Source organism: Myotis yumanensis, unplaced genomic scaffold (assembly GCF_028538775.1).
Source record: "Myotis yumanensis isolate MYYU_CA2020_CCGP unplaced genomic scaffold, mMyoYum1.0.hap1 SCAF_10, whole genome shotgun sequence".
In the NCBI taxonomy this organism is placed as follows: Eukaryota; Metazoa; Chordata; class Mammalia; order Chiroptera; family Vespertilionidae; genus Myotis; species Myotis yumanensis.
The window spans coordinates 57,186,331-57,198,013 of NW_027223761.1; the positions used below are offsets into that span (position 1 = coordinate 57,186,331).

Below are 11,683 nucleotides of genomic sequence, written 5' to 3' on the forward strand. Positions count from 1 at the left end.
AGTCAGGCAGCTCTGCTCAGGATGTGGAGGTGCCAAACTGTGAAAGGAGCCTTGCACTGGTCATGTTAAAATCCTTGTTGGAGTTCAAATGGCTGTGTTGCTGCTTCTGCCCTGGGTTCTCACAGCATCCCCACTCTGTCTCCACCCTGCCATGGGAAGTCAAAGAAGGTCCCTTTTTAGTGAACTGAAATCTAAGGGAAACTCTAAGCATTACATTACAGAGCATTAGTTTTCTTTTGAAAATAGCTTTTGGTCCTTCTGTTTTTATTCCCAAAGTGTCTGATATTTGAAATACTAGTATTTTTTTTTTTTTTTTTGCTTAACAAATAATACCTTTTTTTCAAGATCCTATTAGATTTTCATTTTTTACATTTTTATCTTTACATGTTGTTGTAGTTACTATGCTACCTAGAAAAACTTAGGATGGCTTACTGTCTGTATTATTTGAAGAAGGAATAAGATTGCAGGGCCCAGGTTTTAGAATTTTAAAATGCTATGTGATGCAATCACACATCCAGGAATTAATATTGCAAGGGAAGGTTGGACAAGTCCCTGTAAGGGACAGCACCATGTACGAGACTGCCCACATAATACTTGATATGAACTAAAAAATGAGAACAGTAGACATTTCATTCTCTATACCTTATGTAAATGACTTGCCACCCTATTGAGAAATGTTTGAGGCATTTCCCCAAATTAACTTATTAAATGTCCTCATATACACATGTACATGTATCTTTTTTAAAAAATATATATTTTATTGATTTTTTACAGAGATGAAGGGAGAAGGATAGACAGTTGGACACATGGATCAGCTGCCTCCTGCACACCCCCTACTGAGAATGTTCCTGCAACCAAGGTACATGCCCTTGACCAGAAGGGATCCTGGAATCCTTTAGTCCCCAGGCCAACACTCTGCCCACTGAGCCAAACTGATTAGGGCCATGTATCTTGATAGGATATGCACTATTCCCTTTCTTTTCCTTGTTCTGCTCAGGAAACAGTGACTGAAGTGCCATTGCTGATCAATGAACCATGGGTTAATTTACATTTCTATAAACTGATTAAGAGGGCAGCTACTTCAACTCTTTCTAGTATATGTGGGCTTTGATGGATTTTATTATTTGTTTTTCAATAGTTTTTAAAAGGTGAGACTTTTTATTTATTATTTATTTATTTATTTATTTATTTATTTACTTAAAAACATGGAATGCTTCACGAATTCCCATGTCATCCTTGCCCAGGGGCCATGCTCATCTTCTCTGTTTCATTACAATTTCCGTATACGTGCTGCCACAGAGAGCACAAACTTAGTTTTATTTAGATTTTTAATTTTCATATTCCTTGCAAGGTTACATTACTTTCATATAATCGGGCTAAATTCTCAAAGATTTGATCATTTAGGGAAACAGCTTACATGGCCAGGGCATCACTGATTTCCTAACCTGTGATAGATGGCAACAAAATAGAAATAACATGGCACCTCTGTTAAAAATGATTTTCTACAGCATCCATAAGATGGTGACTACAGTTAATAACACTGTAATCCATATTTGAAAGTTTCATGAATCTCATCACAAAACACATTTACATTCTTTTAGGCTGTTAGCCCCCTGGGTTGTTTTCTTTAAGTTCTAAACTTAACCAGCAACCCTATTATTCATGTAATCCACTCAATGTGGCAAGTGGGTGTGGCCTTAGGGAAGGATAAAAGAAGCCATTTCCCTCTCCAGGGGAGACTGACAGAAGTGGGAGCTGCCAGTTGAGGGCAGAGAGTTCCTACTGACCCTGACATTGACAGAACTTCCAGAGGTGAGACCACTCATCTTAAACTCTGATGAGTATGGAAATTAAAGTGAATACCTTCATGTCTATGTTCTCTTATACAAATACTATTAATTTACGTGTTGGACTGCTTGGATAGACTTCAAGCAAACAAGTAGATTTCTTAGTTCATAGCAATGATATCAATATTTAAAGTATCTGAGATTAGAGCACTTGTAATATGTTGATATTTGCTATAATATACTGAGTGGCCAGATTATTATGACCATCTGATGTTTGTAGGCAAATTACCTATAATTTCCCACTGAAGTTGCTAGAGGGCCAGATCATTATTAACATCTGAATAGCACAACATACCTAAGTACCATTGTTGATCAAGTTCATCCTATCATGTTGATGTCATATACCGATGGAGATGGCTTCTTCCAACAAGACAATGCGCCATGCCACGGTGCTCATATTGTGCAGGAGTGGTTTCAAGAACATGAAGACTTTACCTTGCTTAGCTGTCCCCCCAAATCACCAGATCTCAATCTAATTGAGCCATCATGCAGCTGGTTTCACAACCATCAAATCTCCTGTGCCACTAGTGTGTGAATAGAACTGGACAGTGCTATTCATCAGGCATGGTGTCAGATTCCTTGCATCACCTTTCAGCATCTCATGGCGTCAATGCCAAGAAGAATCGCCCCAGTATTGCAGGCAAAAGGTGGGCCAACGAAGTACTGATGGGGTGGTCATAATCATCTGGCCCATCATAATAATCTGGCCACTCAGTGTAGATTACTTGATTATTTTTATTTTATTACCATTTGCTACTGGAATTTTATTTTGGTCTTAAAAGAGATTTCTTTATTTTTTCTGAAGTTTTGGAAATCTAAAACTACCTATAATGTTCAACACATTGTATACATATAAGTCTTCATATATATTAACCTACAAAGTACATGTGCAATTCATTAGAAAAACCTTGTTAAGGTCCTATTTGCTCTTTCCTCAAAACCTAAAGTTTCCAGGCTCCATTTGAAACTTTGAAATAGATCTGAACAACTCTAGGGCTTCCCAGGAAGTGGAGATGGATACAATGGAAGATTATCAGAAATAAAGATGAACCAGTCATGCTTCATTAACTGCATCTCCGGATTTTCTAGTGTATAGATAATCCTCCATGTTGTTGTTGTTTTCTCATGTGTGTGTTTTTTTGATTGCAGATTGATTTAAGAGGAGAGAGAGAGAGATTAGAGATAAACATGGATTGGCTGCTGCCAGTATGCACTCTAACTGGGTATGGAACCCACCAACTGGGCATCCACTGGGACTGGGAATCAAACCCATCACCTTGTGTATTTACAAAACAACACTCCAACCAGTTGCGCCTCACCGGTTAGGGCATTATTTAAAAACAAACAAAATAAAAAACAAGTGATTACTTTTTGCTGGTTATCACTGTAGCTTGAACATTGACCAATTCAAAATTTGAAGGTGTTATGATGGACTAAATAAACTGACATGAAAAACTTTGTTTTCGGGAAAGGGGCGGGCACACCACTGAGGGCCCCAGTTTTTCACTCTTGGTGGGACCCGCAGCCCTCCGCCTGGTGCCTGCTGCCCCCCTCTGTGAGGCCTCCTGCCCTGAGCAGCAGCGCCATGGAGGCAGCAACCCAGTGAGCTCCCAGACACTACCCAGGCCAGGTTCCCTGGTTATGAGGGCATTTATGGGCCCTGGAGTGAGAACCAGGCAAGGTTCAAGTGGAAACCCCAATCTAGAGCCCTATTGCTCTTGGTCCTGCTTCTGCAGCACAAACTGGGAAAGGATGCTGTGGGTTGTTCTGGTTTACCATCCTGAATTCTATCCCTACCAGGATCAGCAAGTTGGAATCTGGTAGTGATTTTGAGGTGTTCTTCCAAAGACTCGGAGTTGCTTTAGGCAAAGGGCAGTGTACTAAAAATTGGGTAAGTCTGTCCATAAGCACTTCAGCATCATTTAGAATATAATTTAGTTAAACAAATCATTCTGAATCAAGAAAAGTGACTAGACCTTTAGTCACTAGTGGAATAGAGGAATTTGAATCAGATGGATGATGTCTCAATAGTTCAGATGGTGCTCCTACTGGGGAACAGTTCCTGAATCTGGTACCCTGAGCCTTGTAACTTGAACTTCCATGTACTCCCTTACATATATCTTCCCTTTCATTTGTAGTATTTCATTCACTGAGCTATTTAAACTAGAATTGTATGAATTGTCTTTGGTTCCTCTCAACACTTTGTCATTCAAAACCAATCTCATATCAAAATCTGCAAACATTTGACTTTGTATTTGAGGACATTTCCAATCAGTGAACATAAAAGTTATAATAACAAATGGCATAATACAAGTCTTACTTTTTTATTATTGATGCTGATAATGATAATGACAATTTTGTAGCCTTTACTTTTGCGAAAGTAACATAGGCATAAACGTCATAAAATGTCACACAGAACTAGAAGAATTGATAGTGAAAAACCATCGGTCCTCTATCCAACTTACCCACCTTTGATTCTGTTCAACAGACCAAAGTGCTTTCAACTGATCAGTTCTATGTATCACCCATTTACCTCTGACTGGGGAAAATAGGCATTCAGTTTTCTCACATGGCTTCTTCTCTCAACCTCCAAATACTTAACCCTCATCCCATTTTCTCGGTTTATAGCTGCGCTACACTTGTGGATTACAACACTTATACTGTTTTCCTACATGTACCCACAAGCCATTTACCACACACTCTTCATCTATTCAAACACATCAGGCGATTTGAGAACAATGCAACGGTTAATTATATGAAAAGTAATTATGAAGTACAAAGGTAAAAGAGTGGGGAACCTCTTCTGAAGTCCCTGAGGGACAGGCTGTCTCCTCACTAATGTCAGAGGATGGGAGAGGGGGGAGCTCACATTGTCATAAGTGTTCCTGCTCCTCCCCGCCCGCCTCCCCAAAGACAGTTCCTCCTTTTCCTGTCTTTTTCCACATTTCAGCAAATGTGGAAAGGGAGCAATATAACCATTATAAAAATATTTTTTTAAAATTAGTAAGAAAATCCAAATGCTCAAAGTTGGAAATACTGCTGGTCTTATCCATTGCCAAGATAAACAAATCTAAAAGAGGATGCCACCAGTACAGAAACTGATATTAAAAATATTCAAATCCATTAATAATTCAAAAATACAAATAAAAATAATGTTCTATTATTTGCATATCAAATTAGAAACTATGTTTTAAAAAGTATATTTGTATTGATTTCAGAGAGGAAGGAAAAGGAGAGAGAGAGAAACATCAATGATGAGAAAGAATCATTGATTGGCTGCCTCCTGCACGCCCCCTTCTGGGGATCAAGACCACAACTCAGGCAAGTGCCCTTGACTGGAATTGAACCCAAACCCTGCAGTCTACAGGCTGATCCTCTAACTGAGTCAAACCAATTAGGGTTAAATTCTTAATGTTAACTCTAGAAACACACGAATTCAATTTGAAAGGCTTTAGAAAGAATTCCTTATGAAGGTGCTACTATTACATTCTTTGTTAGACTGGTAATTAGAGCACTTTTGATATCATGTCATTATTTCACCCCTGACTCAGTTGCCTGTATAATTGGTCAGCAGTAGCACATGAAATTGTGGATAGATGAGAGTCTCATACTCATATTAATCTAAATGTAGTAAATAGCACCGTTTTCCCATTTAATGAAATGCAGTTTCTTTTACTATTCATGGGAGCATTAAGCCTTTAGATTCCCAATTGCCCCCAGACAAAGAAGAGCCACTCAAATGCCTTTGTCTTATCACCTTTGAGTATTTGTCAGGAGCTAAAACACTGGCTGCAGTATCACCACAGGACTCCTTATCCAGATGCCTGTAAGAAGGTGTCAGAAGGTTCTTTACTCTGTTCGTTCATGTCTTAAATTCACTTGACTAATCACAGGTGGGGAGATAGAAATGGGGTAAAAATTATGCAACTCACAATAATTTTGCACCCAAATAGGCTAAGATTGTTAGTGTAAGGCAAGGCAGAAGCCTGAGCCAGCAGTCTGCTCCAAGGAGGCCTTACAGCTCTGAAGTCCTGACAAAAGCCATCTCAGAGGCCCTGTGTCTCTGTGTCTCCAGCCAGGTGCGGCACTGACCCATGAGCCAAGCTCACAGCAAGGTCACCAGGCTCTGGCAGTCCTTGGCAATGGTAGCACCCCACTCCTTCAGTGCCCACGTGTGGCATGGCAGCGGTTTCTCCAGCAGGAACCCCATGGATGTTTAGGAGCGCCAGCAATGGGCCCTAGTTGGGGTCTGGTCTGTGTTGAAATAGCTCCTGTGTGGCCTTTTATAATTAACTAGAGGCCCGGTGCACAAAAATTTGTGCACTCCGGGGGGAAGAGGGTGTCCCTCAGCCCGGCCTGTGCCCTCTCGCAGTCTGGGACCCCTCTGGAGATAACAACCTGCTGGCTTAGGCCTGCTCCTGGGTGGCAGAGGGCAGGCCCAATCCCTAGGTGCAGCCCCTGGTTGGGCTCAGAGCAGGGCCGATTGGGGAGTTGGAGCGCCGCCCCCTGTCATGCACAGAGCAGGGCAGATTGGGAGGTTGCGATGCCACCCCTAGTCAAGCTCAGGGTAGAGCCGATTGGGGGGTTGGGGCACCGCCCCCTATCACACCCAAGGCAGGGTCATTGGGGAGGTTGTGGCGCCACCCCCTGTGATGCACAGAGCAGGGCCAATCAGGGGGTTAGGTCACTGCCCCCTGTCACTCACAGAGCAGGGCCCATCAGGGGGGTTGGGGCTCCGTACCCTGTCACACACAGAGCAGGGCCCATCAGGGGGTTGGGGAGCTCCCCCCTGTCATGCACAGAGCAGGGCCGATCAGGGGTTTGAGGAGCTCCCCCCTGTCACTCACAGATTAGGGCCGATAGGGGAGTTGGGGCACCGCCCCCTGTCACACACAGAGCAGGGCGGGTCAGGGGGTTGGGGCGCTGCACCCTGTCACACTCAGGGCAGGGCCAATGGGGAGGTTATGGCTCTACCCTGTCACACACAGAGCAAGGCCCGTGGAGGGGGGTTGGGGCCCCACCCTCTATCACCCACAGAGCAGGGCCGATCAGGGGGATGGGGCGCCACCGTTGTCACACTTGGGGCAGGGCCGATGGAGAGGTTATGGCTCTACCCTGTCACACACAGAGCAGGGCCCATGGGGGCGGGGTGGGTTGGGGCGCCGCACCCTGTCAAGCACAGAGCCCCAGGGCAATCAGGGGGTTGGTGAGCTCCCCCCTATCAGGCACAGAGCAGGGCTGATCAGGGGGTTGGGGCGCCTTCCCCTGTCATAAACAGAGCAGGGCGGATAGGGAGGTTGTGGCCCCGCCCCCTGTCACACATAGAGCCACAGGGCGATCAGGGGTTTTGGGCGCTGCTCCCTGTCATGCTGATCCCGGTGCCGGGAGCCTCGCTGCTCCACTGATCCCGGTGCTGGGAGGCATATTACCCTTTTACTATATAGGATAGAGGCCTGGTGCATGGGTGGGAGCCGGCTGGTTTTCCCTGAAGGATGTCCTGGATCAGGGTGGGGGTCCCCACTGGGGTGCCTGGCCAGTCTGGGTGAGGGGCTGAGGGCTGTTTTCAGGGTGGCGAGTGACTAAAGCTTCCAACCGCTCCTTGTTTTCTTCTTCTTTTTTTTTTTTTATTCTGGGCCAGCTTTAGCTCTGAGGCCTCGCTCCTGAAAACATGGATACAATGTTTCGGTCCGGCTGGGTTTCAGTCTGCTGGTTTCTGGGGTTTTGTTTACCTTCTTATTTGCAACATAGTACATAGTTGCTTAGACTTGCAATTGAGAGGCCAGCAAGTGAGGCGGGGAACGTTGGAGCCCCCCAGCAAGCAAGCCTCATGTTCGCTTCAGTGCCTGGCTGCTGGCCGCCATCTTGGCTGACAGTTAATTTGCATATACTCACTGATTAGCCAATGAAAAGGGTAGCGGTCGTACGCTAATTACCATGTTTCTCTTTTATTAGTGTAGATTAATATTATGTGTATTCAATATGGAAGGTAATGCACTATGTGCTTTAGATGAATTATTTCATGTAATTATAAGGACTTTCCACCCCCACATTAAAAATCTCTAATATGTGGTTATGCAAGCAATATGAGGTTTTTTTTGTTGTCACTTTCATTATTTCTCTTTTATGAGGAAACTAAGGATTAGTGTAGTTTGCTTTGGTAAGCCTTAGATCACACCATTCTTCCTTTTAGGTCTGGTCAAATAAGTGAATCCATACCCCTCCCCCGGGAACTGACTATTCAGGCCCTTTCATTATGGACATTCCCTTTTACTGAGACAATACTTTACTTGCTGAGCTCACATTCCCTTATTCCTCCCCTCGGACCTGCACAGAGATTTCTCCGCCCAGAAAAAGCCCATCAAAAGTCCTTTAAAAACCGCCAACTCCTGTCATTGGGTGCTGGAGCCATCCAGACTCAGCCACCTGTTGTGCGGATGATTCAGTAAATTCATAATCCCTCACCATTCTGGCCTCATGAGTTCCTCCCACTACTCCCCCCCCACAACTGCCCCCTCACCCCCTGCCTAACCTCCTCAGCCTTCCCTCTTAGGTTTGATAGTCTGTTCCATGCTTCTGGGTCTCTAGACCTATCTTTGTTAATCTGTTTATGTTGTTCATTATATTCCACAAATGTGTGAGATCATGTGATACTGACCTTTCTCTGACTGGCTTATTTCCTTTAGCATTATGCTCTCCAGGTTCATCCATGCTGTTGCAGATGGTAAGAGTTCTTTCTATTGTAGGCATAGTATTCCATTATGTAGATGTACCATGGTTTTCTAATCCACTCATCTGCTGCTGGGAACTAGGCTGTTTCCAAATCTTAGCTATTGTAAATTGTGCTGCTATGAACATAATGGTGCTTATAGTTTTTTTGATTGGTGTTTCATGTTTCTTGGGATATATTCCTAAGAGTGGGATTACGGGAGTTTCTTCAAACAAATTAAAAATTGAACTCCTATTTGACCCAGGAAAACCTCTGAAATATTGTAAATGGAATCCCAAGTGTGCTAACGAGCAGTACGTGCATTGCAGCCCTATTGGGAAATGTGGAAGGGGTTACTGTCCTCTGAAGAGATAAAGCATCTGAAGGGGCAGTAACATATTTCCCTGAAAAATGTTCACCTGAAACCCAGTTCTGATAGAACTTGAAGCTGCTGCCTTCAGGCTGTTGTACCAGCATAATGAGAAAGCCAAGTTGATAACTGGCTTAGGGCTGGGTCTGTTCTGGATCTTCCAGACAGCATGGCTCCTATTAGCTGAACATCAGATGACCAGGTGAGCCTGATGGGGGCTGCTTTTCATAACTGGCTGTTTACATCTCTCTCTACATGCCCAAAGAGTCCTGAAAGCAATTTGGTAACTTCTCCACCTTCTCCTAGAAACACTCACCAATTCTTCCCTCTAATCATGCTGATGTCAACTAGAATTCATCAGTGGTTGCTAATAGCAAAGTCAGACAGCTCTGCTCAGGATGTGGAGGTGCCAAACTGTGAGGGGAGCCTTGCACTGGTCATGTTAAAATCCTTGTTGGAGTTCAAATGGCTGTGTTGCTACTTCTGCCCTGGGTTCTCACAGCATCCCCACTCTGTCCCCACCCTGCCATGGGAAGTCAAAGAAGGTCCCTTTTTAGTGAACTGAAATCTAAGGGAAACTCTAAGCATTACATTACAGAGCATTAATGTTCTTTTGAAATAGCTTTTGGTCCTTCTGTTTTTTATTTCCAAAGTGTCTGATATTTGAAATACTAGTATTTTTTTTTTTTGGCCTAACAAATAATACCTTTTTTTCAAGATCCTATTAGATTTTCACTTATTTTATTTTTATCTTTACATGTTGTTGTAGTTACTCGGCTACCTAGAAAAACTTAGTTAGGATGGCTTACTGTCTGTATTTATTATTTGAAGAAGGAATAAGATTGCAGGGCCCAGGTTTTAGAATTTTAAAATTCTATGTGACGCAATCACAAATCCAGGAATTAATATTGCAAGGGAAGGTTGGACAAGTCCCTGTAAGGGACAGCACCATGTAATAGACTGCCCACATAATACTTGATATGAACTAAAAAATGAGAACAGTAGACCTTTCATTCTCTATACCTTATGTAAATGACTTGCAACCTATTGAGAAATGTTTGAGGCATTTCCCCAAATTAACTTATTAAATGTTCTCATATACACATGTACATGTATCTTTTTAAAAAATATATATTTTATTGATTTTTTACAGAGAGGAAGAGAGAGGGATAGAGAGTTGGAAACATCGATGAGATAGAATCATCAATCAGCTGCCTCCTGCCCACCAACTACAACATGGACATTCCCTTTTACTGAGACCATACTTTACTTGCTGAGCTCACATTCCCTTATTCCTCCCCTCGGACCTGCACAGAGATTTCTCCGCCCAGAAAAAGCCCATCAAAAGTCCTTTAAAAACCTTTAAAATGGCTTTTATGGCAGTAAAGGGACCAGGAACATGGGGTCAGAATGTACAAAAGGGCTTATAAATACTCAAGACACTTTGAAGTATGAGGCAAAAAGTTTCTCAAATATTTTCTTGATAAGCCTAAGGAAAAAATGGAAGTTTGAAAGAACCTACAACCAAGGTACATGCCTTTGACCTGAAGCAAACCTGGGATCCTTTAGTCACCAGGCCAACACTCTGTCCACTGAGCCAAACTGATTAGGGCCATGTATCTTAATAGGATATGCCCAATTCCCTTTCATTTCCTTGGTCTCCTCAGCAAACAGTGCCTGAAGTGCCATTGCTGATCAATGAACCTTGGGTTAATTTACATTTCTATCACCTGATTAAGATGGCAGCTGCTTCAACTCTTTCTAGGATATGTGGGTTTTGATGGCTTTTATTATTTGCTTTTCTATAGATTTTAAAAGGTGAGATTTAATTATTTATTTATTTATTTAAAAACATGGAATGCTTCACAAATTTGCACGTCTTCCTTGCCAAGGGGCTATGTGCTCATCTTCTTTATTTAGTTCCAATTTCAGTGTACATGCTGCCAGAGCGAGCACAAGGTGAGTTTTATTTAGATTTTTACTTTTCCTATTTCTTGCAAGGTTAGATTACTTTCATAAAACCAAGCTAAATTCTCAAAGATTTGATCATTTAGGGAAACAACTTACATGGCCAGGGCATCACTGATTTCCTAACTTGTGATAGGTGGCAACAAAATACAAATAACATGGCACCTCTCTTAAAAAGCATTTCTACAGCATCCATAAGATGGTCACTCCAGTTAATTACACTGTAATCCACATTTGAAGGTTTCATGAATCTCATTTCAAAACACATTTCCAGTCTTTCAGGCTGTTAGCCCCCATGGTTGTTTGCTATAAGTTCTAGACTTATTGATTTCAGACAGGAAGGGAGAAAGAAAGAGAAATATCAATCATGAGAGGGAACCATTCATCAGCTTCCTTCCTTATATCCCCTGCAGGGGATTCAGCCCTAAAGCCCAGTATGAGTCCTGACCTGGAATTGAACCTGACCTCCTGGTTCATAGGTGGACACCCAACCCTTGAGTCACATCAGGTAGTCTACTCTGGGACCTTGTACAGGGCTTGATTTAACTGGAAAAGGGACCAGGAACATGAGGTCAGAATGTACAGAAGGGCTTGAAAAGACTCAAGACACTTTGAAGTATGAGGCAAAAAGTTTCTCAAATATTTTCTTGATAAGACTAAGGAAAAAATGGAAGTTTGAAAATCTTTTTAGAGTCAGAATGTGTAAGCCCTTTGATCCTCTATCTGTGCAGGACTATGTGGCCCTTATGGAGGTGATGATCAAAGCTGAATATCAGAAGTTGCATCTATTTC

At 42.7% G+C, this 11,683-nt stretch overlaps 2 non-coding genes across 2 annotated transcripts; both read right to left on the reverse strand.

Moving 5' to 3' along the window:
- Window positions 1-1,199: 1,199 nt before the first annotated feature.
- On the reverse strand, window positions 1,200-1,306 carry LOC139019197 (U6 spliceosomal RNA). Its single transcript, XR_011473075.1, has one exon. It is a non-coding gene; the product is annotated as a U6 spliceosomal RNA (small nuclear RNA).
- A 9,464-nt stretch (window positions 1,307-10,770) lies between these two features.
- Window positions 10,771-10,879, reverse strand: LOC139019083 (U6 spliceosomal RNA). Its single transcript, XR_011472986.1, has one exon. It is a non-coding gene; the product is annotated as a U6 spliceosomal RNA (small nuclear RNA).
- Window positions 10,880-11,683: the final 804 nt, after the last annotated feature.